The sequence below is a fragment of the Grampus griseus genome (genome assembly GCF_964374135.1).
Source record: "Grampus griseus genome assembly, chromosome: 10".
Taxonomy (NCBI): Eukaryota; Metazoa; Chordata; class Mammalia; order Artiodactyla; family Delphinidae; genus Grampus; species Grampus griseus.
In genome coordinates, this window is record NC_139004.1 from 53,673,881 (window position 1) to 53,701,462 (window position 27,582).

The window sequence follows — 27,582 nt, forward strand, 5'->3', positions numbered from 1 at the left end:
TTTCCCTAGATCAGTGTTCTCAGAGACCATGTGTGTGAGGTAAAAGAACCCTGGATCCTCTTGGGAGAGAGGAACCTAGGAACCACATGGGAATATGTCAGGAGAGAGAAATAACCCTCCATTGCAGGGTTGTTTGTTACAGCAGCTAGTGTGTTACCCTGACTACTATGGACACTGACAGAGACATTCCTGGAAAGCAGGATGTTGATGAGATGGGCATTCAAGGGGGAGAGATTCCACACTTGGTGGAGCCATAATTCTGCTGTGCCTCTCTTATTCAGCCCTCCCTTACTCTCACAATCATCCCAAACTTCTGTCTGAGAGTTAGCAGCCTGCGTTGACTTCCTCCTGTGACTCCCACAGCTGAAAAGTTTTGGAGAATGATGTCCCAGGAGGGCCAGCATTGGGCATAGCATGCCCTTCACTAGCTCTTCTGCTGCGCCCCCCTCCTGCCCATATGAGCATGTGGGTCAGAAGCCGGCTGCTCCAGAAGCCTCCTCACCCTTGATCCCATCCCTGGTCTCTGCCCAGAGGGCTGGGCCGAGGGATGGAGGTGCAGACCCGCAGAGCACAGGTGTGAGTTGGCCATGATTTCAGGCTAATGAACGCTCGTGGGCCCTTTTGCTGGTTGCCAGCTCTGAGCTTTGTGTGCTGGAAACATCTTGAACAAAATGTCATGAAGAGCATCTCGGCGGTGTCCTGCTGACTGAGGACACAGTGCTGCCGAGCTTGCCATCTGCCCGCAGCCTCTCTGAGGTAATTATATCAGAGTCTCTCAAGTCCTGGAGCAAGGTGGATGTCAAATGCACTTTCCTTCCTCTAGGAAGGTAATTTTCATTTTCTCAGTTCATTTGGAGCTGCATATCGCTATTGTTTCCAGGTGTGAGAGAGGCGTGCGGAGAGAAGATGGGGGAGTGTGTGGAGTGAGGAAGGAGAGGGGCATGGATGCTAATTTTCGCAACTTTTAATTAAACTATAGGCTGGAAAAATTCCATTGTTATTACTGCTCAGCTTTCTGACTGGAGTGGCTTAACGTCTTCTTTATTAGTGTAATAGTCTGAAAGCATTTTCTTTTTTCTCCAATTGCTAATTTGCTTAGGCAAAGGAAATGCGTCTGATAGCTCTTGGAAGGAAAATATTTTCCAAATTTGCTGAAGACAGAGTTTTATGCTTTTTCCCTCTGCCCCGCCTGTAATTGCTTTTTGTTTGGGGTGGGAGGAGAGGGGGATTCAGTTCTACACATGAAGGGTGGTTAATGAGACTCTCACTTGGCAAGAGAAATGCAAAGCTGGTCCTCACTGGAAATGTGTTGTAAATGTGGGACTCCTCCAAGTCCTGTACTGGGTCACCTTCCCTGGGTGGCGGGTCTTAGGGTTCCTCTGACCTTGGGCAGCATTCAGGACCATTCTGGATAAGGAGGGCAGGGTAGTATCTCTTCCTTATGGACTTACTTAAAGAATTTTTATAACAAAGGCTAGTGGCCAAGACCACAAAGGCATTGGAGGGCAGGTGGCTGTCCAGGTGCCCTTGGATCAGGTAACAAAGGGCTTGTAGACATTTAAAAGTGTGCTTTGAAACATTAATTTCATTGTTTTCACAGCAAGTGAACAAATTAGGCTTTATTTTACTTTTTAAAATCATTTTACAGTCGGAGAAATTGAATTTTATAAAGGAAAAATTGTTCACCCAAGGTTGTCTAGTAAGTAGATTGATGAACAGTCCCTATTTTCTTAGGACTGAGGGAGTTTCTGGGACATGGGACTTTCAATTTTAAAATGGAGTGAGTCGTGGGCAAAATGGGGTGAGTTGGTCACCTTATTAGTAAGTTCAATTCTGGGTCTTGAAATCCAAGGACAGGGTTCTTTCTTGTTCCTCACGGCTGCCCCTGGTATATGCACTGTATTAATTGTGGTGTTACTTGGCTTTATTTAGGCTTTTATTATTTTGCACATGGATACTAACTACCTTACCAGCGAAGTAATATGGCTGACCTAGAGCTGTACAGGAGAATGAACACCCCCAGTGTTAACAGTACCGGCTTGTGCCTTTTGAAAAATTGCCTTTAAGAGGTTTCATATTACTCCATTTCTCGAGACGTGTTTGGAAATTCCAAATCTTGCAATTTGTCGCTAGACCCATTTTTAGGGCCATTCAAGAGACTGAGTCTTATTATTTTGCAGTTACGTGTTGTGGCAAAATTACCTTTTAGTAATTTGCCTCTTGTTTCACCTCTCTTGCTCTTCTAGTTTTGGCCAAGAATATTTTCTTGCCTATCTGTCTCTACTATGTGTCATTATACCCTAAGACCAGCTTGTTTCTGTGGTCATGAATCTATAATAGTAGAAAATGTGGTTGATTATAAGTGCAGTTGGTGTTTGACGACCACCAGTATGGTTTTGTGAGTAACGAGAGGAAGTAACCCATCAAATACTGAACGTACCACACGCTAGTATATGGTATCATTTGGCACATTATTCAAATATAATGTAAAATAAGCAAGGATCCAGAATTTGGTTAATAAAAAGTAAGCATTGTTATTGTGCTGTAAGTGAAACCCCAAGAAGGTTTTAGAAAAGATGTTTAGAAGGAAGTACTAGTGGAGAACCATAGTCACAGGACATACACTCTGGCCATAGACTAGACCTTTGTTATTTAATTAAAAAGTAAGCCAATAGGGGATATCAATTTCTCTTTAAATTTAGTAGAAATATTACAAAAGCTTATTCAAGAAAGCTAAAAAAAACAAGGAGCATTAAAAAATAAGGAGCATTAAATACTTTTCCCCCCTGAGAATATTTTATATTTTATCACTTTTTAGCCTTACATTTCTATGTAGCATTAGGTCAAACCAATAGCAATTGTTTTAGGCCAGAAATGGTTGAGTACTGGCAATTTTATATGGTTCAGCCTAACATGACTATTTCTATCTTGCTGAGGGAGAAATGGAATTTATTACCGAGACTGTGAGTTATTGGAAAAACAGGGCAGAAAGCCCTTCTGATCTCCAGTATAGAGCTCTTTCTGTTTTTCTCCTTTATAGCTCCAGCTCCAGTGGCTCTCACAGAGCAAAAACTTGATAAATGTGTGTGATGGTTTTTGAAAAATGGTCACAAATTTGTTGATACTCTTCCCATCAGGAGAGTCTATGTCCTTACCTCTTGAATCAGGCAGTCTTAAGATTTTTTTTTTTTCCAAACAAACAACTTTTTATTGAAGTATAGTTGATTTACAATGTTGTGTTAATTTCAGGTGTACAGGAAAGTGATTCAGTTATGTATACATACATACATATATTCTTTTTCAGATTCTTTTCCATTATAGTTTATTACAAGATATTGAATATAGTTCCCTGTGTTATACAGTGGATCCTTGTTTATCTATTTTATATATAGTAGTGTGTATATGTTAATCCCAAACCTCTAAATTATCCCTACCACCCCTTCCCCCTTTGGTAACCATACATTTGTTTTCTAAGTCTGTGAGTCTATTCCTCTTTTGTAAATAAGTTCATTTGTATCATCTTTTTAGATTCCACATATAAGTGATACATGATATTTGTCTTTCTCTGTCTGACTTACTTCACTTAGTATGATCATCTCTACGTCCATCCATGGTGCGGCAAGTGGCGTTATTTCATTCTTTTTTATGGCTGAGTAATATTCCATTGTGTATATGTACCACAACTTCTTTATCCATTCCTCTGTCAATGAACATTTAGGTTGCTTCCATATCTTGGCTATTTTAACTTATGATTATCTGGACCAGTGGAAGTGACACTATGTGAACCCCAAGGGTAACTCACGACAGGCCATGCAGTTTTTCCCTGGTTCTCTTAGAATGGTCATTCTTGTGCCACTCACTCCCCTGTGCATGCAGTGAGAAGCCCAAGTCACATGGAGAGGCCACATGGGGGTATGACCACACGTTGGTGATCATGTGGAGCCTAGCCTTTAAGTCATGATGTCCCAGGCACCAAACATGGAGTGAAGGGGCCTCCAGTATGTTGGCCCCCAGCTACTTGAGTCTTCTCAGCTGAGACTCTGGACACCGTGGAGCAGAGACAAGCCATCCCTGCTACGTTCTGCTCAAATTCCTGACACACAGCATTTGCGAGCATAATAAAATGACCATTGTTTTAAGCCACTAAATTTGCAGTGCTATGTTATTCGTCAGTAGGTCCCTGAAACAATGTGAAAAGAACATGTACTTCTTGTCTAGGAAGTTGGGCATCATTCTCAGTTACAAAACTGAGACAGGTGCCCCCATGTCATCTGAGTTCCAACCGGCTACTGTCCCTGCCCATGGAAGCTCATGCTTGCCATTGACCATGCAGGAACAAAAGCCAGGAGTGTCAAGGTTACACCAGCTCTAATTGGCTTGATGCTCTGAGAAGCCTGAGGAGGGTTTCTGTCTAGTGAGGGAATCCCAGTCTGCAGACACTCAGGTTTGTCAGAAATACTTCTTGAAGGAAAGTGCTGTCAGTTGGGTTCGGATGCTGCTGGAATGCAAAAGGATTCTTCACATGTGCGTATCTTTTCATTTAAAAATAACTTTAAAATGTATTTTGAAAGAAGCAATGCATATTCATTATACATGAATTGAAAATACAGACAAGCCAAAGGAAGAAAGCAAAAGACATCTATAGTCACATCCAGAGGCAAGTGCTGTTACCACCTCCTTTCCTGGGCATAAATCATATGACCTATTTGTATATAACATGATGTAATATGTGATTATTACAATAAGACTTATAAACATTTAATATGTACATTTTAACATATGAGATTATACTATCCATGTTTTCTATACCTACTTTTTTTTTTTTTTTTTTGCGGTACGCGGGCCTCACACTGCCGTGGCCACTCCCATTGCGGAGCACAGGCTCCGGACACGCAGGCTCCGCGGCATGTGGGATCTTCCCGGACCGGGGCACGAACCCGTGTCCCCTGCATCGGCAGGCAGACTCTCAACCACTGCGCCACCAGGGAAGCCCCTATACCTACTTTTTTATTTACATAGTTCCATGCCTGTATATAAAACTCTTATTTATTTGTACTGATTGCATAAGATGCATCACATGATTGTACTGTAATTTATTGCTTCTCCTGGTAATGGATGTTTACACTTTTCCCATACTTTTATTGTACAAATCATGCCATATCACCTTCTAAAGACAGTGCTTAAGTGATTCAGGCTGGCTGTTGGTTGAGGCTATTTCTTGTCTTTTGCACATCCCAGGCACATTTCTAATAGAAAATGCTTACCCTTATCCCCTAGGTCTTTCCTCACCCCTCACCCCACCCCAACACATCTACACACACACACACACACACACACACACACACACACACACACACACACACACACACACACACACACACACACACACACACACACACACACACACGAATTCAGTGGGAGGACATGCACACCCACACAGAAATTCCACAAGATGGCTGTGGGATCTTGAGATTAGACATTTTCAAAAGGGAGCAGGCATTTTCGTTCTCAGACTTTGTGCAGGGTTGCAACCAACGTCTGCTCCTCCAAAGAAAGAAATATTTAAAGATGCTGTGGGAAGTAGGTTAGGCTGAACATTAAAGGTTTTTTTTTTTTTATTCCCTCACTGTTGTATTTGTAAATATCTCCCCTATGACTTTTGCAATTGGGAAATGTCAGCATAAATGTGAAATAAAAATGGTCTGGTCAGCTAGTTGGTTTAGGTTTTCTAAAATGGAGGAAATAAAGTAGAGATTAAAATGCATCTACATGGATTAAGCTCTTCTTCATTTTTTTTCTTTGTCTTCAAGCAGAAGGGACAAAAGCACTCCCTTGCTCTTTGCTAGCTGCGAATCAGTAGAGTAAAGGCTGTTCTTAACATTGTTTGCTTGAGTAAGCCGCAAACCTTTCACAGGACAATAGCAATGTTGCTCAGAGGAACACTTGGGATTTGGGATTTCACTATAATGAGAGAAAAGGAGGCTGAGTGGAGTTTGGATTTCTCCTGTTCCTTTCCAGTTCCTTGGTGTATTGCACAGCTTGCAGCATTAACCTTGAACTGGTTGAGTGACTGGTTTTTGCTCAGAGGGCAAGTGTGGAGAAAATTGTAGACTGGGGCTAAGCTTAGGTTTTGCTGTCAATCTGAGCTAAGTTAGAGTCATTTCCATTGCATTTGAAACATGGACATAATCAAACCTCATTGAACTTAAGTTTTCTATTTTGTATGATGTAGGCCACACAGGGTTGTCTTTGTGAGGGAAATAAGGGGGTAAACATAAAGCAATTGCACATAATAAACACTCACAAATATTGGTTTCCATCTCTGCCTAAGACACCGTTTTGTCTGTCATAGTGTGGTGAGCTGGAGAAAATAAAATTTGCTGGAAGTCTCCTGAGAAAGTGAGAGATATCTTTGAGAGAAAGCATTTTTATAAGAGCTTAGGGAGGTACTAGTTACCTGCCTCCTCTTCTGTCTCAAGGGGCCAGGGTATATTCTAAAAATATTTTGTGTGGTTAATGGAAGAGGTTGTTTCATTGGTTGCTCTAGAGGTGTTGAGAGTGAAACCAGCAGATTCTGGGAAGTTGTGTGCACTGTGAAGTAATCCATCTCCGTGTGTCACCCCAAGTCTTCAGGAAGCCTCCCCAAATCATGAAATACTTGATTTTGAGTGATGGTTTTCTTTTGGAAACTGGTAAAGGAAATGAGATTGCTGTGGATTTAAAGACACCTAGGGATTCAGAGGCAACAGAAGCAGGAGGAAATGAACTTTCAATCGTGCAGATGTCGTGGAGAGGACTTATGACTATTACAGGCAATGGAATTGGGAGTCAGGACAAGTTTCACTGAGTCTCCCAGTGGCAGGTTGACCTCTGGGTTATCTTTTTTCTCTTTAAGGTTGTGCATCATTTGTGATTAATGTTTCTATTTACATGTCTTTCGGATATTGGAGCAAGACTGATTTAACCAAATCACAGTGAAATAAAACCTTTGCATCTGAGTCTTCTGCTTTCCAAATAGTTTAAAGAATCCTTTGGCCTGCTAACATTTTTATTGCGCTGTAAACTGTTTAGTGGTTTTCCTCACCAATCTTGGTGTCTTAGTCAGAAATAACATAGCTGACATCAGGGCTAGATGTAATCTAAAATTATTGCAAGAAATGTACTTGTTTGCCCAGAAAGTAATTTCTTTCCATTCTCATCCATCCCACCCCCCAACCCCCCACCCAGATCTTGGGCTTGTGCTTACCTGCATGCCTCCGTTATTATGTATTTTACACTCTACAGCCTGTGTTTAAGGACACAGGCTTTAAGTCAAAAGCTAGAGTTAGATTCCAAAGCTTGGGCCTAGACCATCTGGCGTCAGAGCTAGAGAACAGATTTCAGGTGGAGACAACCAGTAGGGGAACTATTCTAATAAATATAGTTGGATGGTCAAAGCCTGTGCTTCGTCTTGGACTTAAGTGTATATATTCAACAAACTGCAACCTTTCTGGATATTGACAACTTTATTATGGTAATTATTGGCGAGAAAGAGGATTAGCTTTGTGCCTGGCCTTTCATTAGATGTCTAAACATAGACTATTTGTGTAATAAATCCAAAGTGCTCTAGAAAGAATTGTAGGAAAATTTTTCATTGTAAATAACAATAAAACCCATGCATTCAGAGTTACAGCTGATAATAAGGATACAACTAATATTGGATGCAGAATGATAAACTTAGGGCTTGTAATTTCAGAAAAAGCTGCTAGAATAGTAATTGGAATAACTCCTTTCAGTAAGATATTACAAGACCTGCAAGTGCTACTGAATGCTGAAGCTATTAGCCAGAAAAGATTACTTGGGGAAAAGGAAATGAATACTTTTGAGTACCCATAAAGTGCCAGATACTTATATATTGTCTCGTTGGATACTTATAGTAATTTTGAGATAAAAGTATTATTTTTACAGATAAGGACATTGAGGGTAAGAGAGGTTAAGGATTTGACTAATCTCATATGGCAAGTGACTGCAAATGGTGGGTCTAGAATTCAGCCTCTTAGATATATTCCCTTTCCATCGGGTCTCTGGAAGGTAAAATGCATTTGATTCGGAAGGTGTTCTACTTCAAAGCCCAACACAGGGGGTAGAACAGTTATCCATAAAGTCAAGAAATGATAAGTTTCAACTTCACATTTATTGGCAGTTGGCAAATGTCCATCTTCCATTGTTACTCTAGCCTCTTAGAGAGAAAAAAATATGTTTGTGAGTATAGTGAAAAGAACTGGGCTTGTCGAGGTGTTTTCAGACATACAACTTTGAGAGTAAAGAAATGAGTTGAGGAAATTGGCTGACTTCTTAGAGGGTTTGCAATGTCAGAACTATGGTGGGCAATCCCAGAAACTAAACTTGTCAGTGCCCCAGATTTGACCAGGCTCAGGGAACTCAGTCATGTTTAGAGGAGACTACTTATTAACTTACAAACTAAGATTTCATTTCCTTTGACCATATAATGGTACTCAAATAAATTTTTTTGTACTAAGATAATAGATATATAGACTTCATGTTGAAGGTTTATTAGTGAGTAGACACAGAAGGAATGCTTTGGATGACTATGTGGGTATTTTCTTCAGGCCACTACTGAGAGTAAACTATGTTTAGTGACCAGAACTTTCTTATTGGCTAGATAACGACTACTATGACATTCTTGTTCTTTTTTTCCTGGACTCCTTATAGATCTCAGTCCTTTTTAAGATTCAGTTGTAATTCAACTGTTTAAACAAGTGTCACACAAACATATACTCTAGTCACCTTAATTGGATCCCCACAAAGCCCTGCAGTTCACTGCTCTGAAATTGGAAAACCCAAGACAAGTCTCCCCTATTAATATAAGTCTCAGATGTTACACTTATTCCAAGGTTTGATGTTAACTTCCTGTAGCCACCCTATATACCAATTAAAAGCACATAAAACCCCTCTGAACAGAACTGATTTAATCTGACCTGACATTCAGCAATGAAATGGAATTCGAAAAAGCATTAGCTAGAGATGAGAGTGTAGGGAAAGAAAATATAAGATGAATTTGGGCAAGATTTCTGTAAATCATAATTAATTGAAGAAGAAATGAAGTATATAGGAAGGGATGGACACTGCATTTTATTTGGGGCAAGAGAAAACACTAGAAGAAATATTTCCTGGGAGAGAAGCTACAGTTCTGATTATCATTTTCATTAATGATGGCAGTAACATGAAAGGTTCATGTGAATTAAGCATTACTGTTTTCAAACATACTTTAAAAGTTTCTTTCAAATCATTCAAGGGTAGCATAGCATGCTTAAAGTTCTATTTATCTCAATTATGGTGTGTTTCTCTTTACATAATTGAAAGCTATTTAATGAGCACTCACTGCGTAAGAGGTGACTGCTAGGTGATATGAATAAGCAGAAAGGATGATCTTTTCCTTTAAGGAACATTTGCTTTAAATTCCGTGATAAAATATTCACACAGGAAAGGGTGTTTGACAACTGAGGGCCGTATATGCATTGCGCCTAGCAGATGGTACATCCTGCCATTGTGAAGGATTGTCATAACATCTTGGAGGTCAGGTCAGGAGCTGTGTAAGGTAGCGTTAACTCAGGTTAGGGGAGTTAATCAGTGCTGTTTACCTCCTAGAAAAGGTTGGATGTTCCCTTCAGGCATGAATCCTCTGTAAAGTCCTCAAGTTTTCCAAGAGGTTAGTGTTCTTATTTCCAGTTTGGCTACCTTTTCAGGGTAACAGTTCTGCACTTAAATGGCAGCATAGATGTCTGTGTTCAAGTTCTTTCTAGGGGTACATTCTGGAATTTACAGCTCTCTAGTAGTTATTAAAATTACGGTTGAGAAAAAAAACATTAAGGATGATTGCATAAAGGATGTGCAGTTATTTCCTTCTTTTGAAATGCAAACATCTCCTTCCAGACCCAAGAGAGCTGTGAACCTGGGCTGACTAATAATGGTCCCCCAAAGATTTGCACTCTGAGTGAGTCATGAGTTTATGGTGAGGAACATTATAAGAAACAGCCTTAGGAAACACCTTGTTCAGGCTGTGGAGAGTATGTTCTTGAGAATATCTTTTCTAATTTAGTGCAAAGCATAGAGAGAGATTTAAATCCATTCAGCAAGTTATCCAATCAGTAGTCTAGGCTGGCTCATCAATGACACCTCCATCTTTGGCCATTTCAACGTTACTTGTCCCTCTATGGTAGTATGGGCAGGAGCAGAGAGAGTAGTGGAAGCTGAGATCCGCCACTGCTGTGAGCTGGTCCCTATTAGGAGAGGGGGCAAATCACCATTAATGAGAAGAGAATTGTCAAGATGGAGAAAATGACTCTAAATGAAATTATTTCCACTTACTGCATTATATGACGTAATTAGCCCAGATCTGCCCTGTTCGATATGGTAGCCACTAGCCACATGTGGCTGTTTACATTTGCATCCAAATTAATCCAAATTTAGTAAAATTAAAAATCCAATTCCAATTCCTTGGTTGTACTAGTAACATTTCCAGTGCTCAATAACCACATGTGGCTACTTGGCTACTATAATGGACAACACAGATATAGAAAATTTCCTTTATTGCAGAGCCTTCTATTGGATAGCACTGGTCTAGAGCATAACAAGGAGAGAATGACCCAAGCAATGAAGTCAATGGTCTATTCTCCAGAGTAATGTATCAGGATGTTTTCTATCTTTTTATTGCTTTACTTACCCCATTACGTTATTAGTATGTTACATTATCATTATATTATCTTTGACTGAGTTGGTAGAAGTGGATCATGCTTACTCCCTTATTTTAGAATAAGGGAGATTTTCCCTATTAGCCAAATGTATGGATTCATATTTGTGTGTATGTTTATCTATCAGCCCTATCTATCTATCAATCAGTCATCTAGGTAGCTAGCTATCATCTATCATCTGTATTCTTTGCTTCTTTCTCTTATTGGCTTTATGGAATATCCAAATTTAGTACATCAGCATAGATTCTTTTATGAACTGTGGAAAAATTCTGACTGGGAAAGTTGATTGAAACTAATGATTTAGAGAGTCTTTTGAATAATTTGTAGATTTCAAATTTTTCTCTGTACCTGCTTCCTATTACCACAGATAAACAAGAGTTAGGTGTAGTTTTTGTTAGTAAGAAAAGAGAGTCTGACAGATGCAGAGGGACAAAGGAAGGGACAGATAGAGATGAACAGATGAATAAAGGGAGAGACATTTATTGTGTCCTGTGAGCCTGTTACTAGGTGGGGTTATTCTCTTGTTCTTAAAATAACCCAGTGAAGTAGATTTCATCTTGATTTTATAGGTGAGAAAACAGGTTCAGCGAGGGATTTCACTTGCTCAGGGTTCAGAGAACTAGAAGATGGTAGTGGTGACATTCAAACTCACACTGTCTTACTCGAAGGATCCCGCATTTTTCCCTTCTGTCAGGTGCTAAGCTGTTATCTCTTTTCTGAGAGCTGACAGCTTACCCTCCATCTCTTTCTGTTGTTTTATATTTGCTTTTATCTCTTATCTTTTCTTCAAACTTTTTTATCTGAGGAATTTTTGTTCTCTTTACTTGAAAATAAAGAGCAATGTGTCTGAAAGATTTTCCCCTTGCTTTCCGGAGTAATTCTTTTTCTGAATTTTATTATACCTGCTTTTTGCTCTTATAGCTCTTCCAGTTTTTACCGGTATATTAAGCATTGGCCCATGCTGCTACATTAGTAATGATTGCTCATCTTTCCATGGGGGTAATTTTGTTTGGGTCTTTGATTTGCTCATTTGAAATGTGCGGGGTGGGGGAGAGGTGTGAACTAAGGCTGCAAGCTACTTAGGTTTGGTTATTTTGCATCCAAACTCCTCACTAAATCTGCTACATTCTCTGTTCTCATGGGGACATCTTTCAAATTTTGGCATTCTGCTCTTCAAACTAAGCAGAAGTTTAGTTTGATTTTTTGTGAGGCTAAATATAACACCACTGTCTCGTGATTTGATGTGAACAACATATACATGTACAGTTAAACAAATAATATAATGAAGATAAAATGCCCATTACCAAATTCAAATAATTCAGTTGTTCAAACAGCAGTTCATGGAGTGGGGAAAGCTGAACTATTAGCCCAATTTTCAGATGGTGTTAAGATAAAGAAAAAAAGAATAAGCTGCAAGAGCAATTGTAGCTGCATTTATTGATAATATATGGACAGGTACTTTCTGGGTGTTTGCATGGAAGATATCATTTACTTCTTACCCCTGGGAGCAGGTGTTGCTACATGCATTTTTCTTTTTTTCACATTCACGAGAGAAGAATCTCTTTTTTTTGTTGTTATGCATATATTTTTTAATAGATCTTTATTGGAGTATAATTGCTTCACAATACTGTGTTAGTTTCTGTTGTACAACAAAGTGAATCAGTCACATGCATATATATATATACACCTATATCCCTTCCCTCTTGAACCTCCCTCCCACCCTCCCTATCCCACGTCTCTAGGTCATTGCAAAGCACCAAGCTGATCTCCCTGTGCTATGCTGCTGCTTCCCACTAGCTATCTATTTTACATTTGGTAGTGTATATATGTCCATGCCACTCTCTCACTTTGTCCCAGCTTACCCTTCCCCCTCCCCTTGTCCTCAAGTCCATTCTCTATGTCTACATCTTTATTCCTTTACTGCCACTAGGTTCATCAGTACCATTTTTTTTAGGTTTCATATATATGCGTTAGCATATGGTATTTGTTTTTCTCTTTCTGATTTACTTCACTCTGTATGACAGACTCTAGGTCCATCCACCTCACTACAAATAACTCAATTTCGTTTCTTTTTATGGCTGAGTAATATTCCATTGTATATATGTGCCACATCTTTTTTATCCATTCATCTGTCAATGGACACTTAGGTTGCTTCCATGTCCTGGCTATTGTAAATAGTGCTGCAGTGAACATTGTGGTACATGACTCTTTTTGAATTATGGTTTTCTCAGGGTATATGCCCAGTAGTGGGATTGCTGGGTCATTATGGTAGTTCTATTTGTACTTTTTTAAGGAACCTCCATACTGTTTTCGATAGTGGTTATATCAATTTACATTCCCACCAACAGTGCAACAGGGTTCCGTTTTCACCACACTCTCTCCAGCCTTTATTGTTTCTAGCTTTTTTGATAATGGCCATTCTGACTGGCATGAGGTGATACCTCATTGTAGTTTTGATTTGCATTTATCTGATAATTAGTGATGTTGAGCATCTTTTCATATGTTTGTTGGCCATCTGTGTGTCTTCTTTGGAGAAATGTCTATTTAGGTCTTCCACCCATCTGTTGAATGGGTTGTTTGTGTTTTTGATACTGAGCTGTATGAGCTGCCTGTATATTTTGGAGATTAATCCTTTGTCCATTGTTTCATTTGCAAATATTTTCTCCCATTCTGAGGGTTGTCTTTTTGTTTTGTTTACGGCTTTGCTTTTAAGTTTAATTAAGTCCCATTTCTTTATTTTTGTTTTTATTTCCATTACTCTAGGAGGTGGGTCAAAAAGATCTTGCTGTGGTTTATGTCAAAGAGTGTTTTTCCTATGTCTTCCTCTAAGAGTTTTATAGTGTCTGGTCTTACATTTAAGTCTTTAATCCATTTGGGGTTTATTTCTGTGTATGGTGTTAGGGAATGTTCTAATTTCATTCTTTTACATGTAGCTGTCCAGTTTTCCTAGCACCACTTATTGAAGAGGCTGTCTTTTCTCCATCGTATGTTCTTGCCCCCTTTGTCGTAAATTAAGTGCCCATATGTACGTGGGTTTATCTCTAGGCTTTCTATCCTGTACCATTGATCTATATTTTTGTTTTTGTGCCAGTACCAGACTGTCTTGATTACTGCAGCTGTGTAGTACAGTTTGAAGTTGGGGAGCCTGATTCCTCCAGCTCCGTTTTTCTTTCTCAAGATTGCTTTGGCTATTCGGGGTCTTTTGTGTTTCCCTATGAATTGTAAAGGTTTTGTTCTAATTCTGTGAAGAATGCCATGGGTACTTTGATAGGAATTTCATTGAATATGTAGATTGCTTTGGGTAGTAGAGTCATTTTGACAATATTGATTCTTCCAATCCAAGAACATGGTATATTTCGCCACCTGTTTGTCATCTTTGATTTCTTTCATCAGTGTTTTATAGTTTTCTGAGTACAAGTCTTTCGCCTCCTTAGGTAGTTTTATTTCTCAGTATTTTATTCTTTTTCTTGCGATCGTAAATGGGATTGTTTCCTTAATATCTGTTTCTGATTTTTCGTTGTTAGTGTATAGGAATGCCAGAGATTTCTGTGCATTAGTTTTGTATCCTGCAACCTTACCAAATTCATTGATTAGCTCTAGTAGTTTTCTGGTGGCATCTTTAGGGTTTTCTATACATAGTATCATGTCATCTGTAAGCAGTGACAGTTTTACTTCTTTTCCAATTTGTATTCCTTTATTTCTTTTTCTTCTCTGATTGCCATGGTTAGGACTTCCAAAACTGTGCGGAATAAGAGTGGCAAGAGTGGACATCCTTGTCTTGTTCCTGATCCTCGTGGAAGTGCTTTCAGTTTTTCACCGTTGAGTTGATGCTTGCTGTGGGTTTGTCGTACGTGGCCTTTATTATGTTGAGGTAGGTTCCCTCTGTGCCCATTTTCTGGAGAGTTTTTATCATAAATGGGTGTTGAATTTTGTCAGAAGCTTTTTTGGCATCTATTGAGATGATCATTAGGTTTTTATCCTTCAGTCTGTTGATATGGTGTATCACACTGATTGATTTGCGTGTATTGAAGAATCCTTGGATCCCTGGGATAAATCCCACTTGATCATGGTGTATGATCCTTTTAGTATGTTGTTGGATTCTGTTTGCTAGTATTTTGTTGAGGGTTTTTGCATCTATGTTCATCAGTGATATTGGTCTGTAATTTTCTTTTTTTGGTGATATTTTTTTTCTGGTTTTGGTATCATGGTGATGATGGCTTCGTAGAATGAATTTGGGAGTGTTCCTCCCTCTGCAATTTTTTGGAACAGCTTGAGAAGGCTAGGTGTTAGCTCTTCTCTAAATATTTGATAGAATTCACCTGTGAAGCCATTTGGTCCTGGACTTTTGTTTGTTGGAAGATTTTTAATTACAGTTTCAATTTCATTACTTGTGATAGGTCTGTTTATATTTTCTAAATCTTCCTGGTTCAGTCTTGGAAAATTGTGCCTTTCCAAGAATTAGTCCATTTCTTGGTGGTTGTCCGTTTTATTGACATATAGTTGTTTGTAGTCATCTCTTACAATCCTTTGTATTTCTTCAGTGTCAGTTGTGATTTCTCCATTTTCATTTCTAATTTTATTGATTTGCATCCTCTCTCTTTTTTTCTTGATGAGTCTGGCTAAGGGTTTGTTAATTTTGTTTATCTTCTCACAGAACTAGCTTTTAGTTTTATTGATCTTTGCTATTGTTTTCATCATTTCTGTTTCGTTTATTTCTGCTCTGATCTTTATGATTTCTTTCCATCTACTGACTTTGGGTTTTCTTTGTTCTTCTCTCTCTAGTTGCTTTAGATGTAGGGTTAGATTGTTTATTTGAGATTTTTCTTGTTTCTTGAGATGAGATTGAATTGATATAAACTTCTCTCTTACAACTGCTTTTGTTGTGTCCCATAGGTTTTGTGTCGTTGTGTTTTCATTGTTATTTGTTTCTATGTATTTTTTAATTTCTTCTGTGATTTCTTCAGTGATCTCTTGGTTATTTAGTAGCACCCTGTTTAGCCTCCATATATTTGTGGTTTTTACAGTTCTTTTCCCTGTCATTGATTGCCAGCCTCATAGCGTTTTGGTCAGAAAAGATGCCTGATATGATTTCAGTTTCCTTAAATATTCCAAGGCTTGATTTGTGACCCAAGATGTGATCTATCCTGGAGAATGTTCCTTGTGCACTTGAGAAGAAAGTGTATTCTGCCACTTTTGGTTGGAATGTTCTATAAATATCAGTTGAATCTATCTGGTCTATTGTGTCATTTAAAGCTCTGTTTCCATATTTATTTTCTGTTTGGATGATCTGTCCATTGGTGTAAGTGGGGTGTTAAAGTCCCCTACAATTTTTTTTAATATCTTTATTGGAGTATAATTGCTTTACAATGGTGTGTTTGTTTCTGCTTTATAACAAAGTGAATCAGTTATACATAGACATATGTTCCCATATCTCTTCCTTCTTGCATCTCCCTCCCTCCCACCCTCCCTATCCCACCCCTCTAGGTGGTCACAAAGTACTGAGCTGACCTCCCTGTGCTATGTGGCTGCTTCCCACTAGCTATCTCTTTTACGTTTGGTAATGTATATATGTCCATGCCACTCTCTCACTTTGTCCCAGCTTACCCTTCCCCCTCCCCATATCCTCAAGTCCATTCTCTAGTAGGTCTGTGTCTTTATTCCCATCTTACCCCTAGGTTCTTCATGTCCTTTTTTTTTTTTCTTAGATTCCATATATATGTGTTAGCACATGGTATTTGTTTTTCTCTTTCTGACTTACTTCACTCTGTATGATAGACTCTAGGTCCATTCACCTCAGTACAAATAACTCAATTTCGTTTCTTTTTATGGCTGAGTAATATTCCATTGTATATATGTGCCACATCTTCTTTATCCATTCATCTGTTGATGGACACTTAGGTTGCTTCCATCTCCTGGCTATTGCGAATAGAGCTGCAATGAACATTTTGGTACATGACTCTTTTTGAATTATGTTTTTCTCAGGGTATATGCCCAGTAGTGGGATTGCTGGGTCGTATGGTAGTTCTGTTTGTAGTTTTTTAAGGAACCTCCATACTGTTCTCCATAGTGGCTGTATGAAAGTCCCCTACTATTATTGTGTTACTGTCAGTGTCCCCTTTCATGGTTGTTAGCATTTGCCTTATGTATTGAGGTGCTCCTATGTTGGGTGCACAAACATTTATAATTGTTATATCTTCTTCTTTGGTTGATCCCTTGATCATTATGTAGTGTCCTTCCTTATCTCTTGTATCAGTCTTTATTTTAAAGTGTATTTTATCTGATACAAGTATTGCTACTCCAGCTTTCTTTTGATTTCCATTTGCATGGAATATCTTTTTCCATCCCTTCACTGTCAGTCTGTATGTATCCCTGGGTCTGAAGTGGGTCTCTTATGGACAGCATATATATGCATCTTGTTTTTGTATCCATTCAGCCAGTCTGTGTCTTCTGGTTGGGGCATTTAATCCATTTACATTCAAGGTTTTTACCGATACGTATGTTCCTATTACTATTTTCTTAATTGTTTTGGGTTTGTTTTTGTGGGTCTTTTTCTTCTCTTGTGTTTCCCACCTAGAGAAATTTCTTTAGCGTTTGTTGTAAAGCTGGTTTGGTGGTGCTGAATTGTCTTAGCTTTTGTTTGTCTAAAAAGCTTTTGATTTCTCTGTCAAATCTGAATGAGATCCTTGCTGGGTAGAGTAATTTTGGTTGTAGGTTTCCCTCTTTCATCACTTTAAGTACATCATGCCACTACCTTCTGGCCTGCAGAGTTTCTGCTGAAAAATCAGCTGATAGCGTTATGGAGATTCCTCTTTATGTTATTTATTGTTTTTTCGTTGCTGCTTTTAATATTTTTTTCTTTGAATTTAATTTTTGTTTGTTTGATTTATATGTGTCTTGGTGTGTTTCTCCTAGGGTTTATCCTATATGGAACTCTCTGTGCTTCCTGGACTTGGGTGAGTATTTCCTTTCCCATGTTAGGGAAGTTTTCCACTATCATCTCTTCAAATATTTTCTCAGACCCTTTCTTTTTCTCTTCTTCTTCTGGGACCCCTATAATTCGAATGTTGGTGCAGTTGGTGTTGTCCCAGAGGTCTCTGAGATTGTCTTCAGTTCTTTCCATTCTTTTTTCTGTATTCTGCTTCTCAGCAGATATTTCCACCATTTTGTCGCTTAGCTCACTTATTCGTTCTTAAGGCTCAGTTATTCTGTTATTGATTCCTTCTAGTGTATTTTACATTTCAGTTATTGTGTTGTTCATCTCTGTTTGTTCTTTAGTTCTTCTAAATCTTTGTTAAACATTTGTTGTATTTTCTCAATCCATGCCTCCATTATATTTCCAAGATTCTCAATCATCTTTACTATCATTACTCTGAATTCTTTTTTCAGTAGATTGTCTACTTCGTCTTCATTCATTTGGTCTTGCAGGTTTTTACCTAGCTCCTTCATCTGTGACATATTTTTTTGCAGTCTCATTTTTTTTTTTCTGTTTTTTTATGAGTGGGATCGTGTTCCTGTCTTACTGGTTGTTTGGCCTGAGGCTTCCAACACTGCAGTTTGTAAGCTGTTGGGTAGAGCTGGGTCTTGGTGCTGAGGTGAAGACCTCTGGGAGATCTCACTCTGATGACTATTCCTTGGAGTCTCAGGTTCTCTGTTAGTCCAGTGGTTTGTACTTGGAGCTGCCACCGCAGGAGCTTCAGCCTGGCCCCTGGCTCATGAACCAAGATCCTGCAAGCCATGCAGGGCAGCAAAAAAAAAAAAAAAAAAAGGAGAACAATATAACAAAGTAAAAAATAAAATTAGACTAGAACACTAACAGCTATGTTAGAATAAAAATATAGATGAAACAACAACTGGAAGGTAAAACAGTGCCACAATAGTAAAAAAGAGGAGGAGAAAAAAAATAAAGGTGGAAAAGGCTTTGGCTGTGGAGGGTGGGGCCTATGCAGGGGTGAGGTTTGGGCAGTGGGTGGGGCCTATGCTTAGTACCCACAGGGCTGGAACAGGTGGGGGTGCGGGGCTTTGTGGGGGTGGGGCTTAGGCTCAACCAAAAAGAAGAGACCCAGGTGCGCCTCCTACCTCTGGTCTCAGAGGGCAGGGGACCCCACCTGGGAGCCCAGCAGGCTTCCTGGGCTCGAGTGTGTGGGGCAAACGCCCTCTCTTGCTCTTCCTGTCCTGGAAGGCCCCTCCCGCCTGCTTCTCCTGATCTCCCTGGCCTTGCTCCTATGTCCCGGGGACCCACGCAGCCTGGAGTGGGCTTTGGAGGACAGGGGATCAGCCTGGGAGCTTAGCAGGCTCCCTGGGCCCCAGTGGGTGGAGCAAACGCCCTCGGCTCCTCTCCTCTCCTCCCATCCCCTCCCACCTGCCTCTCCTGATCTCCTCAGCCTCCCTCCTGTGTCCCTAGGACTAACTCAGACTGGAGGGGACTTCTGAGGGTGTAGGACCCAGCCTGATAGCTGGGCTGACTTCCCCAGCGGATTGGGCAGGGGAAATGCTGAGCCTGATCCCGGCTGATCTGAGCCCCCAAGGGTCCCTTCAGGCGTGGAAACCCCTCCCGCCTCTCAGCCACCCCTCAGGGGCACTGGTCCTGTCCGGCCTCCACTTCTCCTTTGCCCCTCAGTCCCCCCACATCCTACTCGTTCGCTTGGGGGTTCTTCCCTCTCCTTGGGCATCAGGGTCCCCCACCAGCGTCCATCAGGTGCCCTAGTTGTGGGGAGATGTGAACTCTGAGTGTTCCTACACCACCATCTTGACTCCTCTGAAGAATCTGTTTTGTTCACTACATGCATTTAACAGTTGAGGAAATTGAGGTTCAGAGACATTAAATAACCTGTCCAAGGTCATTTAGCAAGTAGGTGGCAGAGCTAGAACTTGATTCTGGTTTTTCATTTATGTTAGTGAGGGGTTTGGGAAGAGAGCTTCACTCATTAGAATCTCACTCTGTTATTACAACAGTTTATAAATGCTGAATCAGGAGTGCTGAGGAAATTATGCAGATGTTACAGAGTAGGAATAATTAGATGATAACAGAGAAAGGCTCTGGCTAAAAACATTGAGCATAAGAACAGTGTTGCATTTCCTAAATAAAAACGCTTCTCTTGAGGCAGGGGACCTGGATATAGAAGGGTTAGGTGTTCTCATGATTGAAAGGGATGTCCTTGGTGGGAGCTGGGGGCTTTCAGTCCTGACTGTACCCAGCTGAGTGATTAAATACCGCAGGTATCTCTATGGAACGCTTTCATCCTCAAGTTCTGTGAGATCCCTCATTACCCACTAGACTGCCCATGAGATGTTCAGACTGTCCCACAACCACAGAGACTTCTTCTACTTTTAAGGCAATGGTTTTAAACTGGTTGAGATGTCCTCTGGGGGAAATCTGACAATATCTAGGGATACTTTTAATTGTCACAGCTGGAGAGGGTGGTACTGGCATGTAGTGAGTAGGTGCCAAGGATGCTGCTAAACATCCTACAATGCACAGGACAGCTCCCTACAGCAAAGAATTATCAGCCTCAAATTGTCAGTAGTGACAAGGCTGAGAAATCTTGCTGTAAGGTAAACAAGCGAACAGACAGCAGACCTTTAGTCCTCCAGGTCTAAGGAGGACTTATAAGAGGGAGAGGTTTGGCCAGAGGGAGGAGCAATGAAGACACTAGGAAATCTTCAATATCTGAGTTCACTTAGGTTGGCTCCTAAAGGGAAGTTGAGGAATTTACATTAAGGCTTTGAAATTCAAGCTCATATTTTCTGATTCCAAATCCAATGATTTCCATAGTTCCCTCATCTTAATTTAGCAAGTGTCCAGTACAGTATCATAAAAGATTTCTCTTGCAAAAAATATTTTGTTAGAAAATAACTAAAGTGGAGTTTAAAAATATAAACAAGTTTGTTAGTGATGAACATTTTTTAAAATGAAGCGTTTTCAGTGAAGGTGCATTAAGGTTAAAGTTCCAAATCTCAACTTTTTATATTTTTTTAAAAAAATTACCTTTGGCAAAATGGTGCATATGTGTGAATGTCTATATAAAAGTCTCAAATATAGTTTACTTCAGTCAGTTGCTGGGAAAATTGCTCTTTGTTAGAACAAATATTGGTCTTGATGTGATGCATTAAAGGAAGAAAGTAAGATAACATTGATTTACAAAATGTTGGGGGGAAATTGTTAGAGGGATCTGGGACTTCAAGTATACAGTCCAATTTTGTTAATTAGTTTTATTTTTTTATGACCCAAGTTTATTTTTATTTATTTAAAATATTTTTGTTTATTAAAAACAATAAAGAAGGTAAAGAGTGAAAATTCCTCCTTAATTTCTCTTTCCATTTTCCCAGTTCCTCACCTTTTTCCTCAAAGAAACTGTTAGTTTCTTCTGTTCTCTTCCAGAATTTCCTTGTACGTATTTAAGTAAATAAAAACATGCCTTGCCTTGTTTTACATGTAGACTTGTCCTACTTACAATGTTCTTTATCTTATTTTCTCATTTAACAACATATCTGGATGATGTTTCCATATTAGTATGTAGAGAGCTTTCTCTTTTGTGTGTTTTTTCACTACTACAGGATTTTCCATTGTTAGAATGAGTCATAATCTACTTAACTAATTGCCACTGAAGGACATTTGTTGTTCCCAAACCTTTATTACCAACTTTACACATATGCTAATTCAAACATTGTTCAGGTATGTCTGTGAGATAGTTTTTGAGAAGAGGAATATGAGGGGTAAAGTGTATATATATTTTTATTTTTATTTATTTGGCTGCATTGGGTTTTCGTTGCTGCGTGTGGGCTTTCTCTAGTTGTGGTGAGCAGGGGCTACTCTTCATTGTGGTGTGAGGGCTTCTCATTTCAGTTGCTTCTCTTGTTGTGGAGCACAGGCTCTAGGTGCATGGGCTTCAGTAGTTGCAACGTGGTCTCAGTAGTTGCGGCACACGGGCTTCAGTAGTTGCGGTGTGTGGACTCAGTAGTTGTTGCATGTGGGCTCAGTAGTTGTGGCTCGTGGGCTCTAGAGCTCAGGCTCAGTAGTTGTGGCGCATGGGCTTAGTTGCTCTGGGGCATGTGGGAATCTTCCCGGACCAGAGATTGAACCCATGTCCCGTGCATTGGCAGGTGGATTCTTACCCACTGTGCCACCAGGGAAATCCCTGTTTTTATTTTTGAAATATACTGTGTCATTGTTCAACAAAGGGGTTACATTCCCACCAGTGATAGACAAGAGAGGCTGTTCCCATATAAACTCATTAATAAGCGTATGCTATTAAAATTCTGGGTTTTTGCTAATAGAAATGAGTTCATGTTTGGATGCTTAGAACTATTTGTATTTCCATTTTTGTGAACTGCCTGTTCATGTTATTTGCCCATTTTTCTACTGGGTTGTGATCTTTTTCACGATTATTTCTAGGAGCTTCTTATTATGCTAAGAATTCATATCCATGAAATATGTTGCATATATATATTTCCCGGGTTTTCAGTTGTTTTTGCCATCATATGATGTATTTTGCCATTAAGAAGGTTTAAAAATAACTTTATAGACAAATTTATTAATCTTGTTTTATGGCTTTCGGATTTTGAACATAATTAGGAAGATCTTTCACTCACTGAGATTATAAGGGAATTCTCCTTTGTTTTATTTTAGCACTTTTCTGTTTTCCTTTTTAAATTTAGATGTCTGGTCCATTTGGAGTTTAACTGGTATGATGTGGGTTATAGCTCCAATTTCATTTTTTCCTTCCAAAAGGCTACTAAGTTGACTACTGAGTAGTCTATCTTTCTCCCACTGATATGATTTGGCAGTTTTGTCAGATACTGTTTTTGTTTCCTTTTTGTGTAATCTTTGAGGTTTTTGTACCAGTGTTATATTTACTTCATAATTTGTATGTTTTCCTTTGTTTTCTGTGTTCTGAAACATTTAATGTTGGATTTCTACTGTTCAAAGTTTTAGTATATTTCCACTGTGAAATAGTTAGGGACTGGTGCTTTGTTAAAAGGTAACTCTTTGGTAACTTTTCTATTTCTTCTATGGAGATCAATGAGTTTAAATTTTCTGTTTTCTTTTTCCTGGGATCAGTTTTTGTAAATTCTATTTCCCTAGAAAATTATCTATCTTATCTAGATTTTCAAGTTTATTTGCATGGAATTTGGCAAAGCACTCTCTATGATTCTTTAGTTTTCTGTGCATCTTGTCATTTTTTCCCTTTTTGTATTTGGCCTCCTTTTTAAAAAACATAAGATAGAAGGAATTCCCTGGTGGTCCAGTGGTTATGACTCTGCACTTTCACTGCTGAGGGCCCAGATTGAATCCCTGCCCAGAGAACTAAGATCTCACAAGCCACGCAGTGTGGCCAAACAAACAAAAACATAAGATAGAGAATTATATATATTTTAACTATTCCTCCCTACACCCTGCAAAAATCATATTTACTTTATTGGCTCAATTATCTTCCTAGTTTTTAATTCATTAATTTCTGTTATTACCTCTATTAATTTCTTTCCTTTGGTTTATTTTACTGTCATATAAAAATGGAATGTATAATTATTTTACTCTTATCTTAGTTGAATAGGTGATTAAGTTTATTAATTATTCTCTGAAAACTGTTTTAGTTGATTTTTATAAGTTCTATATCTTTTGTCATCCATGCTTTCTAGAAATTCTGTAATTTCAGTTTAATTCTCTTTGATTCAAGAGTTGTTTAAGGGAAAAATTTTAACTTTTAGGAGTAGAAGGACCCTTTTGTTTTCTCCTTTTGTAATTAGATTCTAGTTTTAGTCCATCATGATTGGAAAACCTCCCTGTCCTCTTTTTACATTTTGGAATCTATTGAAGTTTTATTTGTGGCCTAATACGTGGTCAAACTTCATGACTATTCCATGGGAACTGATATAAAATGCATTTGTTATTTTAGGGTAATGAATTTGATATATATCAATCAGGACTATAGGCAGACCTCATTTTATTGCACTTTGCTTTATTGCACTTCATAGATGCTGCATTTTTCCCCCCAAATTGAAGGTTGTGGCAACCCTGTGTCAAGTGAGTCTATTGGTGCCATTTTTCCAATAGCATTTGCTCACTTCTTGTCTCTTCGTCATATTTTGGTAATTCTTACAGTATTTCAGATTTTTCATTATTGTTTTTTTATGGTAATCTGTGATCAGTGATCTTTTTTCTTTTTTTTTTTTTTGCGGTATGCGGGCCTCCCACTGTTGTGGCCTCTCCCATTGTGGAGCACAGGCTCCGGACGCGCAGGCTCAGCGGCCATGGCTCACGGGCCTAGCCGCTCTGCGGCATGTGGGATCTTCCCGGACCAGGGCACGAATCCGTGTCCTCTGCATCAGCAGGCGGACTCTCAACCACTGCGCCACCAGGGAAGCCCCTATGATCAGTGATCTTTGATGTTACTATTGCCATTGTTTTGGGATGCCATGAACCATTCCCATATAAGGTGATGAACTTAATCGATAAATGTTGTGTGTGTTCTGACTGCTCCACTGACCAGCCATTCCCCATCTCTCCCCCCCTCCTCAGGCCTCCCTATTCCCTGAGACAACAATGTTGAGATTAGGCCAGTTAATAACCCTACAATGGCCTCTAAGTGTTCAAGTGAAAGGAAGAATCATATGTCTCTCAGTTTAAATCGAAAGCTAGAAATGATTAAACTTAGTGAGGAAGGCATGTCGAAAGCCCAGACAAACAAAAAGCTAGGCCTCTTGCACCAAACAGCCAAGCTGTGAAGGCAGAGGAAAAGTTCTTGAAAGAAATTAAAAATGCTACTCCAGTGAACACATGAATAATAAAGCAAAACAGCCTTATTGCTGATATGGAGAAAGTTTTAGGGGTTTGGTTAGAAGATCAAACTAGCCACAGCATTCCCTTAGGCCAAAGCCTAATCCAGAGCCAGGCCCTAACTCTCCTTAGTTCAGTGAAGGCTGAGAAAGGTGAGGAAGCCACAGAAGAAAAGTTTGAAGCTAACAGAAGTTGGTTCATGAGGTTTAAGGAAAGATGCCATGTCCATAACATAAAAGTATGAGGTGAAGCAGCTGATGTGGAAGCTGCAGCAAATTACTCAGAAGGTCTAGCTAAGATAATTCATGAAGATGGCTGTACTAAACAACCAAATTTTAGTGTAGACAAAACAGCCTTCTACTAGAAGAAGATGCCATCTAGGACTTTCATAACTAGAGAGGAGAAGTCAATGCCTGGCTTCAAAGCTTCCAAGGGCAGGTGATTCTCTTGATAGGGGCTAATGCAGCTGGTGATGTGAAGTTGAAGCCAATGCTCATTGACTATTCCAGAAATCCTAGGGCCCTTAAAAATTGTACTTAATCTACCCTGCCTGTGCTCTCTAAATGGAACAACAAAGCCTGGATGAGAGCACATCTGTTTACAACATGATTTACTGAATAGTTTAAGCCCACTGTTGAGACCTACTGCTCAGAAAATAAATATTCCTTTCAAAATATTACTGCTCCTTGACAATGCATCTGGTCACCCAAGAGTGCTGATGGAGATGTACAACAAGATTAATGTTTTCATGCCTGCTAACATAATATCCATTCTGCAGCCCGTGGATCAAAGAGTCATTTTGAATTTCAAAGCTTATTATTTAAGAAATACATTTCATGAAGCTATAGCTGTCATAGGTAGTGATTCCTCTGATGGATCTGGGCAAAGAAAATTGAAAACCTTTTGGAAAGGCTTCACCATTCTAGCTGCCATGAAGAACATTTGTGAGAAGAGGTCAAAATATCAACATTAACAGGAGTTTAGAAGTTGATTCCAACCCTCATGGATGACCTTGAGGGGTTCAAGACTTCAGTGGAGAAACTCACTGCAGATGTGGTGGAAATAGCAAGAGAGCTAGAATTAAAAGTGGAGCCTGAAGATGGGACTGAATTGCTGCATCTCATGATAAAACTTGAACAGAAGAGAGGTCGCTTCTTATGGATGAGCAAAGAAAGTGGTTCCTTGAGATGGAGTCTGCTCCTGGTGAAGATGCTGTGAAGGTTGTTGAAATGACAACAAAGGATTTAGAATATTACATAAACTTAGTTGATAAGGCAGCAGCAGGGTTTGAGAGGATTGACTCCAATTTTGAAAGAAGTTCTGTTGTGGATCAAATGCTATCAAACAGCACTGCAGAGAAATCGTTCATGAAAGGCAGACTCAATCGATGTGGCAAACTTCATTGTTGTCTCATTTTAAGAAACTGCCACAGCCTCCCTGACCTCTAGCAACCACCACTCTGATCAGTCAGCAGCCATCGACTCTGAGGCAAGACCCTCTACCAGCAAAAAGATCACAATTCGCTGAAGACTCAGATGATGGTTGGCATTTTTAAGAAATAAGGTATTTTTAAATTATGTACTTTTTTTAGACATAATGCTATTGCACACTTAATAGACTACAGAATAGGGTAAATATAACTTTTATATGCACTGGGCAATCAAAAAATTCTTGTGACTTGCTTTATTGCAGTATTCATTTTTATTGCAGTGGTCTGGAACTGAACCCACAATATCTCAGAGGTATGCCTGTACTTCATCAGCTTTGTTATTTAGATTTTCTATATCTTTGCCTCTTGTTATACTTTTTTGGTCTACTTAACTGTCAAGAGCTGACAGAAACGACTTAGCTTCCTGTTACTAGGGCATCTCTTTATTTCTCCTCATAGTTACTGAGATTTCTGATTCATAAATATTGCTGCTAAATTATTTGGTGCATAGGTGTTCGTAACTTGAAAATCTTCAATTTGAACAGCAAATATTACCAGGTGCCCTTCTTTGTTTCAGTTAATGCTTAGCTTTGGAGCCCTACTTCTACCTTGTCCAGTGTTAGTATTGTGACTCCTGCTTTGTGTATTGCTTGGTGTTGCATGAAATAACTACCTAGCCCTCTTTTCTATTTCTCTGAATCACTTTTTAAAGATGTGTCTAAAAAACAAACAACCCAATCAAAAAAGGGGCAGATCTAAATAGACATTTCTCCAAAGAAGACATACAGGTGGCCAAAAAGCACATGAAAAGATGCTCAACATTGCTAATTATTAGAGAGATGCAAATCAAAACTGTTATAAGGTATCACTTCACACCAGTCAGAATGGCCATCATCAAAAAGTCTACAAATAATAAATGCTGGAGAGTGTGTGGGGAAAAGGGAACCCTCGTATACTGTTGGTGGGAATGTAAATTGGTACAGCCACTATGGAGAACAGCATGGAGGTTCCTCAAGAAACTAAAAATAAGGCTACCATATGACCCAGCAACCCCACTGCTGGGCATATCCAGAGAAAACCATAGTTCGAAAAGATACATGCACCCGTATGTTTATTGCAGCACTATTTACAATAGCCAAGACATGGAACCAACCTAAATGTCCATCGACAGGTGAATGGATAAAGAAGATGTGGTACATATACACAATAGGATATACTCAGCCATAAAAAATAATGAAATAATGCCAGTTTTCAGCAACATGGATGGACCTAGAGATGATCATACTAAGTGAAGTATTAATAAGTCAGAGAAAGACAAATGTCATATGTTATCACTTATATGTGGAATCTAAAAAAATGATACAGATGAACTTTACAAAACATCAACAGACTCACAGACTTAGAAAACAGACTTAAGGTTACCAAAGGGGAAAGGTGGGGGGGAGGGATAAATTAGGAGATTGAGATTAACATATATGTACTACTCTGTATAAAATAGGTAATCAACAAGGACCTACTGTATAGTACAGGGAATTCTACTCAGTACTCTGTAATAGCCTATGTGGGAAAAGAATCTGAAAAACAATAGATATATGTATATGTATAGCTGAATTACTTTGCTATACACC